Here is a 9,294-nt window from a genome sequence, read left to right on the forward strand (position 1 = left end):
ATTATAGGAGCATGTGATGTTTCTTACCTATCTTATGATAAATTATGTGAAATTTTCAGGAAATATTTTAAAGAAAGACTAAAACTTGCTTTAAAAAAAAATCAAAAAGATATTTTGACTAAAATCAATAAGTTAACGAAGAATTAGGAAATTTACAATTAGTTTACAAATAGATACATTAAACTCCAAGAAGATAAAATAAAATGTAATATTGTATTTCTTTTCAAGTGTAGAAAGAAACATGTATGGAGAGAATGTCTATTAGATAATATTCAATGTTGTGGTAGTAGAAAGTCATGTAAATGAAAATTTTCAAACACTATCGAACATGAATGTATTCTACAAAAGAGATAATTAAGTAGTGAAATATTTATACTATTTACCATTAAGACCTTGGCAACCAAGAACAATAAATATGTTTCAAGACTCTACTTCACAATTTCCTCAAGATTATATTACAAATCCCATACAAAACACTTATAATTATCCTATTTCTTGGAAGACATCAAAATGTCATCCTTAATAGCCTCAAAACCACTCTTTATATCAACGTTGGCAAGGAATTCCTTATGGAAACCAACATCCTTACGATCCTCAACAACCTTATCAACAATCATTCCTTTAACAACCATATTAATGGTTCTATCCTTAAGATAGTTGATGGCTAGAAAATAATTCCATGGCACCAAAATAAGTTTAAAGATGTTCTAATTCAACTTTGGTCTTGTATGATGGACAATAGGATAATATATTTCAAATGTCTATTCAATAGGATACCTCCCAACCAAGATAGACCACTAAATTATGATTAGTTTTGGGTTATAGAATAATAAAGAAAATGTTGTACTATATTTTACAACATCCAATGAATTCTCCAATATTTGTCACGAAAAAAATTGCATGGGAATAATATTTTGATGGTTCAATTAACAAAACAAAACTTTGATTATATGAAATATTAGGCAACAAACAAACCAACTAACAAAAGTTATAATAAAAATAAACAAATTCTATCATAGATCTGTGTAAAACATAACATTTCCCTATGTAAAGGAAATTGATCCTCAATTTAGTCTCTCCAGATATCTCATATAACTTCAAAGATTGCATAAATGAAACAAAAATGCATAACTTACCAGAGAAATACTATAGCTCAAAAGTACAAAATTATATTGAAAATAAAATACACTGATTAGAAATTTAATAATATTGCCTATAAATGAAAAAATATACAATGTCTCTTACAAATTTTAAACCTTTTTCTTCAAATATTCTTCAGTTTATAAAAACAATTATAACAAATATTTGTTTCAAATTAAACTTTTAAAAAAATAACGAACAATAATGTAAAATATTTTACAAACTTCACATATTTCTTGTGTACACCATATTCTTCAACTCAATTCTATGGTTCAAAGTCATAAATATTTATAAAGAAAATGTATCTAACCATGCCCAATCTATTCCAACTAGATATATATAAGATATCATGTTTCTCTAAGCAATATTCAAATCTATGTATTTATGATAAGTTGGAGTAAATGGGAAAATCATTTTAACTTAATGGTTGAGGTAAAAATCATTAATTAATTTATCTACTATGATTGGTCTTTTCAATATTCTTATAATATTGAAAACTTGCTAGAAACTTGTTTGGATTTTATCTAGTTCTTAAAATAGATTCTCTATATGCATATAAAGAAATTTGCCTATTATTTTGATCCCAACATAGAGGCATAATTATTTACCTCAGAATATTGAACTTTGTGTTCCACCTCCTTTTTCAACTTTGTGTTCCACCTCCTTTTTCAGTAATCTATACTTATCTTAATCTTTTGGAACAACACCATTAGCCCGCTTCAAATTCCCAGAGTTCGAGGAATTTTATTATGCTAGGGACAATCTAAGGTTTGTCCTATTCTATTTGAATTTTTTCACTAACATGTTTTATGGTGTAGAATAAATTTTCTTCATCTCCAATATTCCTAATTGATCCCCGCATTTTTGAAATATTTAAAATGATTTTTATTGACCGGATTTTCCATGATCCATTCATAGCTTACATTCCCACTAATTGGCCCTTCAATTGATTCGGTTATTTTTGCAATCTTGCTTTCATTTCCTGGTTTGTATGAATTGATGTGTCTATGTAGGTTACATCTTCACTATGATTACTAATTTCTATATTCTTCGCTGTGATTATTTTATTAATATTTTCAATTTTAATATCCTTTATATTTAAAGTTGACATTGTTTTAACCAATGTTTTAAATGGATAAGTGGTGCTAATGATGCTCAAGAAAATGATAGACATACATGCTGATTTTTTTCCTTTGAAATAAAATAGTTTTCAACATTTTTTTAGCTCAATAATCAAAGACAATAATTGTTTTTTATTATTTCTATGTAGGTTTCATTTAGGCACTTTGTATATGTTTTATAGTTAGAATTTTCAATTATTTTCTTAAAATCTGAATGTTTGTATGCTAAGATTTAGTTAAGCCCTATATTGAAGTTAAATTTTTTTGGATTTGCCCATAGTCTAATAATGTAATGATCTAATTGATTGAATTTTCGTATTTTTAGATCTAATCATAATACTTTCTTCTTTTAACTGATTTGTTACCTTAGTCACCATATTTGTTTAATTTTGATGCATATAAAAAAGTCATCTCTCTCCTGTGTAGATACATGACCTATCAAAGGTATATTATTTAAGCCTATGGTGAACTTAGTTGCCTTACAATCTTCTACTGTTTTGATTATATGAGATTTACTTTCCAAAACAACTATATAAGGAACCTTTCTTCCTCAACTCTAAAAATACTTCATTTTAAGATTCTTGTTTTTAATCTCCATGAATTGTGAATGAATGTTATCCTACTTCCCTATACTTTAATGTGATATTCTTAGAGATGAAGTCTCTTGACTACAAAGGTTATTAGAAAAAGTTTTAATTGAATTCTTGCTCGATTGATGTAGCCTCTTCTATACCCTTAGTTGACATAGTAACTTCATATTCTTCAATTTTGGTTGTCCTTCGCAGTTGTAACTCTCTCTCTCTCTCTCTCTCTCTCTCTCTCTCTCTCTCTCTCTCTATGGTTGAGAGTATCAATTGTGTCTCTAAGAAACTTATTTTTATATATATTTTTTTGGACGAGGAGTATATAAAACAAGGGCAACTGTCGTAGCGGCAGTCCCTGCCTATAAGAGACTATGCATGCTCTCCACATAGTTGTGGTTCCATTTTGCATGTGGTTCCATTTTTCATGTGACCTTTCGGTCAAATTCCATTATGCATGTGTGCCACTTGTATCCGGTATCCATAGATGTATTCTCCAAATGGCAGTTTGAATAGAAAAAAATAAAATAAAATAAAAATAAAAATAAAAATGAAATAAAAAATTAAAAAAAATAAAAAATAAAATAAATAAAAAAATAAAATAAAATATCATGTAAGTTTAGAGGTACAAAGCACTTGTTGGAATTACCCATTATTATTATCATAACATTTGAGAGATTTAAAAGAGAAAACTTTGTTTGGCCCAAACGCTAAAATCACAAACCACTTGTTACGCCATTACTCATTATTATTATCATAACGTTTTGAGAGATCTAAACGAGAAAACCCTTTTGTCCCAAACCATAAAATACATGACATGCAAAGCTTGAAAATAGAGAGAAAATGGAAGAAAATTTGTATTTCTCTGTCTCTCGATCAAAATTCATTACCTGCTAATGGAAGCAGGTCTGGCCCTACCTTATTGTCCAATATTATTATTACACCCTTTTGACTTCTTGTTTTTCAATCTCAAATTACTCACATGTTGAGTATGTGGGCTACTCCAGTTGTTTGAGTTTCCAGTGTATTCAGCAGGCTCACTACATAAACATGTGGCATCAATCAACGGAAAACTTGTTCGTAATCATGCGGGGCCTTGCATGAAGCCCACGTGCCCCCTCTAGCTAATGTCGAGTGCAGGTGTTTCTAGCATGCACAGATCAAAGGGTCATAGGGATGAATCATCATTATGGGGAGCTAACGAACCTTGTCAGGTCAGTCAAGTTCCTCGTCAAGCCTGTAAGAAGATCGGTGAGCCTTTGTGGTGGAAATTCACGGCCAAGAGTTAAAACTCTCGCCGAACTGTAATAGAAATATCCAGATTCTTGGGTAAGAATCATGCTATGATATCAAGTGAATTTAATGGCAGGATTAGAGCAGTCCAAGTTGCGGGTACTAAATCAAGACCTTGTTGAAGAACTGAAGAGTTCACGAGAAGAAAAGGCTTCTTTATCGGCAACCTCTGTGGACAATGAGAGAGTTTTAGTCCAATGCAGAGCAGAAATGAATGAATTGGAATCTGAGTTGAATAAATTCATGGCCAGGGCAAAGGAATTAGATGAAAAAACTGAAGACAGACACCGTTTGTGGGATGCTGAAAAGAGAAATTTGGAATGAACTTTTGTAGAAATGCTCGATGGTGAGAAAAAATATCAGGCCTCAATTTTTTCACTTACTTGTAAGACTCGATGGTGCGCTAAGCCATGGAAAGGCCCCTCCTCACCACTAGAGACCCCATTACCAAATACAACAAACCCTTCTCACTGACCTACCTTTCCAGCGGCTCCAGATTTCATCCACGTGACTTCACCGCTCCAGCGTTTCGTGACTTGCTGTGCGGAAGACGAGAAGCCTTTCTCTGCCATGCTAAGGGCTAGGTTCTGGCCCATGAATGTCAAACCCCCAGCGTGATTCTGGACAGTGGCTTCGCATTCAATTCAAAAATCATAAAACCTCCTTCACTGAGAATAGGAAGCTCCCACAATCGGCGTTTCAATGCGGTGGAAGGAAGTGGCAGTGTAAATAAAGGAATATGTTTACAGTTCAGGCGGAGTGGAAGGAGGCGGCATTGCAAGTAAAGGAATATGTTTACAATTTAGGGGGAGTGGAAGGAAGCGGCAATGCAAATAAAAGAATATGTTTACAGTTCAGGCGGTTGACAAACTGTGAGATCGAATGGTCCAAAATATTTCAATTGTCTAACAATCCATTATTAGACAATCTATCTAACCATGGCCAATGGTAAAAAACCAGTCCCTAGGTTCCAATCTTGATCCGCTGTAGTTCTGAGACATTTATAGCAAATATCCACGATTACAGGTTCTAGTAATGTTTGTGAAAGAAATGCAAACATCGGGCTTGATGTTGTCCGAGCTGGATGCCGACACAGTGGACTGTTGTAGCTACTTCACATTTCTTAGAAAGCCGAAGAAGGAGCTGAAGGCTAATTGCAGAAAATAGAAACAGTTAAAGCAAAAAAAATCGATGCATTTAAAGCAGAGGAAATTAAAGAATGAAATGGATGCATTTCTCATTGAGTTTTTGATTAAGGTTTTGGTAAGTTCACCTTGAAGCCACGGTGCTAAATTTATGCTTTAAAAGGTTTTGAAGCATTTTGTTCTCTATCGGTCACAATTAACAGGTTCTCCATGATCCTCTGCAGGTAGATCCCTTGCAGCTAGCGGAATGGTGGTCACATGCACAAGAGCGGGTCATGGACCAATGGACCAGTCGCTACATTAAGCAGAGCAACAGGTACATATTATTTACAACCTCATAAGAGTACCTCATTTTACAGTTTGGTATGCATTTTTGTATTGCAAAATATCTATGTGAACAAATACCTGAAACTAATTAATGCAGATGAAGCTGGAGTCTAAGGGTTTTCAAATCTCTATTTTTCCATATAAATGTTCTGCTAATCTAATGAATTGAATGACTATTTATTTTATGACTTGTTTAAGTCTACTATGAGTTGTTTAAGTCTACATCTTGCAGATTGAAAGCAGATTGAAAACAGGAAAGAAACCTTACTTGCGAAGTGGAGAACTTTGGCAGGGGAAAAACCAGAAACCTCACTTGCGAAGTGGAGAACTTTGGCATTTGAAGTGTGCCTGACTACAGACGTGAGCTTCAGAGAGGCTGTTGTCTGCTTCAATGGCTTTGCAATGAGGCTGATGTCTGCTTCAATTGCTTCAAGTAGAGAGTCGGTGGCAGTCGGCAGTGGCCATGGGTGACAGGTGTAAATAATGGTGGTAGCTGGTAGTAACAGGTGTAATCACCACTTCAAACCTTTTGAACAAAGGTTTATGCAACATTTCCCCAGCTATATATAAAATCACAGAACTTTGGATAAAATGGATCAGTACGGCGTATTAATATGAAATCAATCAATATCCCCGCAATAAGACCTCCAAAACAAAACTTTGGATAAAAAAAAAGAACCACAATATGTTTTTTAAAGCATTGGTTAAATGTAACGGTGCGCCTGAATTAATATGAAATATATCGTCGATCGATCCCTATAGTCCCTGCTATGCCGGAGGCAGGGACTAATAAGAGGTTGTGAATTCGAGTAGCTTCCTAGCTTTTTTGTGCTCTATGATTGAGAGTATCAATTGTGTCTCTAAGAAACTTATTTTTATATATTTTGTTTGGACGAGGAGTATATAAAATAAGAGGTTGTGAATTCGAGTAGCTTCCTAACTTTTTTGTGTAATTTGAGGTGCAATCTCAAAATTTTATAGGTATTTGTTGGAATCACAATATTGAGTTGTGAGATCTTCATAATTCTTGTGCCCAATTAGTTTAAACAATGAAAATCAATATTTAATAAAAAAAATCATCTAATACAAACTAGAAACACCAAAACATTTAATAATTAAACAACCCCTTATTAATAACATTAATTATATAATACAATATATTATTTTATTATATAAACAATCTTATTAATCATTCGTTTTATCATATGGAAAATGATATATATATATATATATATATATATAATTTGTTTTATACTTAATATAAAATATTAATCAGACAAATAATATTGAAACTAGTTAATAAATAATATTTCAATATAATGTTAATTTATCACTAGTCAATGTATGTAAAATATTTATAAAATATTTTGGTTGTGAAATGATTTATGGTTGTTATGCATGTGGTATTAATAAGTCATGGTATTGACCCATTGTATTGTAAGAAAACCTATTCATAAGTTATTAATATCCATGGTAAAAGGTAAATATTCATGCATGTTTTTTTATCCATTTGTATAGTGATCTTTTAGTCCAAAAATAAAATCCTTGAAGATAGCTCATATTCACATAAATAACATATTTACCATCAATTACTTCCCACCTTAATTTAAGCAAGTATTTGCATAAAAAGTGAATAGAAGTAAGGTGTAAATAAATATAAATTAGCCTAAAGCATACAATTATCCCTGTATTGGTCTTAGAAAACCTCTCCATACAATTAAAAAAATAAAAAAGTAATGTAAAAAATTCCAATTTTAATGAATAATATTATATTAAATAAATATGTTATTAATTATTAAATATTTTGGACCTTTTTTTTTATCTAATTTTCCTATAAGTATTTGTTAAAATCACAAGTGTGACTTGTGAGCTCTTCACAATTCTAGTTCTCCATGGATATTCAAGAAATTGAATTCATATATGTATTCCAAAACCCAGTTGAAACAACAAAAAAAATTTAACAAGAAAATGATCAGTGGATACCGAACGAAAACACCCAAACATTTAATAATTAAACAACACTTTACCAATAACATTAATTATATAATATAATATAAAAATTTTATTATATAAACAATATGGTTGATTATACCTTTTATCATACGGAAAAGAAAAGATATAATTTATTTTATACTTAATATAAAATATTAGTTAAGGTTAATAAATAATATTCCATTATAATTTTAATCAATATTAGTATCAATTACAAGAAGCTACCAATCTTAGAAATCTAAAATCTAAAACTAATATTAATATTAATTTTAATTTTAAAATAATTTATATCAATTTTATAATTATATTGGTTTTTGAAAAGGAATAAATATTTATTTTAATTATATATATATATATATATATATATATATATATATATATATTCAAATTTATAATATATTTTTATGCGTGGTAAATGTTTCAAAATTTATTTTTATTTTAATCTTTTTTTTTTTTTTTGTAAGCTAGGGTGGGACTCTCCGATTTACATGTCCATTATTTACCCCTCTACGGGGGAGGGCTAGCCCAAGATTTGAACCCAAGACTTCCGGTTCGGTGAGACTTCATTTCCACGGCAACAAGATTTGAACCCAAGACTTCCGGTTCGGTGAGACTTCATTTCCACGGCCCTTGCGGCTTGAGCTACCCCATGTGGACTTATTTTTATTTTAATCTCAAAATTTATTTTTATTTTAATTTTATGTAATTTCATCTAGTCAAAATTTTTGATAGCATAGAAATTACATCTCTTTCATATTAAGCTAGAATATATTTATTCATTTAAATCAATTAAATCTGAAAGTGTCCTTTCAGATGTCGATCGTGCTTTGAGACAGGCCATCTAGCCAAAAATTGCCCAAAAGCCTCCCAGAAAAACTATGCTAGAAAGAATCACCACAAATCTACATGGTGGGAAGGAGCACAAAAAGAACATTACATTGTCATCAAGGAAGAACACTCTCCAGAAAACTCTAAATCGCAGGAAATTGGCAAGAAATAAACAAATCTCAAGACAAGCACGGGAAAGCCCCGCCCAACAGCAAAAAAGTGAACTCGACAATCCCTCAAGCATCAATAGTTATGAGTATTCCCATACCACACAAAATAAATCTTCATTTAACAGCAAAGCAAATCTCCCAGACCAAACTTCTTCTCTGACTATCTTCAAAATGACGAACACAACAGATCGCGAAGCTAAGACACCAATGTCCTAAGAACCAGAAGAGATGAAGGAGATGCAAGATAAAGGAAGTTGGAAGACCCTAGAGAAAAAAAAATAAAGCTACAACACCAATCTCACTAAGAATGACGAGAAGCCAAACAATTAAGACCTAAGAAAATTATAGGTCCGATAGACCAATTTGGTCTCAGTGGACGTTAACCATCGCCACCACAATCATCATCATCATCTTCATCATCAGTTAAACAAATACATATGTCAATCTTAAATCATAATGCCAAATTTATTAACTTACCCCAATCTACCCTCTCTTTTTTTGTATGCTGGGTGAGGTTACATTGTCGTCATGTTCAAGAATAACAGCTGAATAGAAGGGGGAATTGAACAACTTAATATCTAGAAGTCTCTGATAACAATGCACTAGAACGTCATGCTCATGTCTATGAATAACACTTCAATAGAATAAAAAATTGAACCAATAACTTAACATTTGGAAATACCTCATAACAAGACAC

The sequence above is a fragment of the Pinus tabuliformis genome, chromosome 4_1 (genome assembly GCF_031772625.1).
Source record: "Pinus tabuliformis cultivar Carrire ecotype Pingquan chromosome 4_1, CPIR1, whole genome shotgun sequence".
NCBI lineage: Eukaryota > Viridiplantae > Streptophyta > Pinopsida > Pinales > Pinaceae > Pinus > Pinus tabuliformis.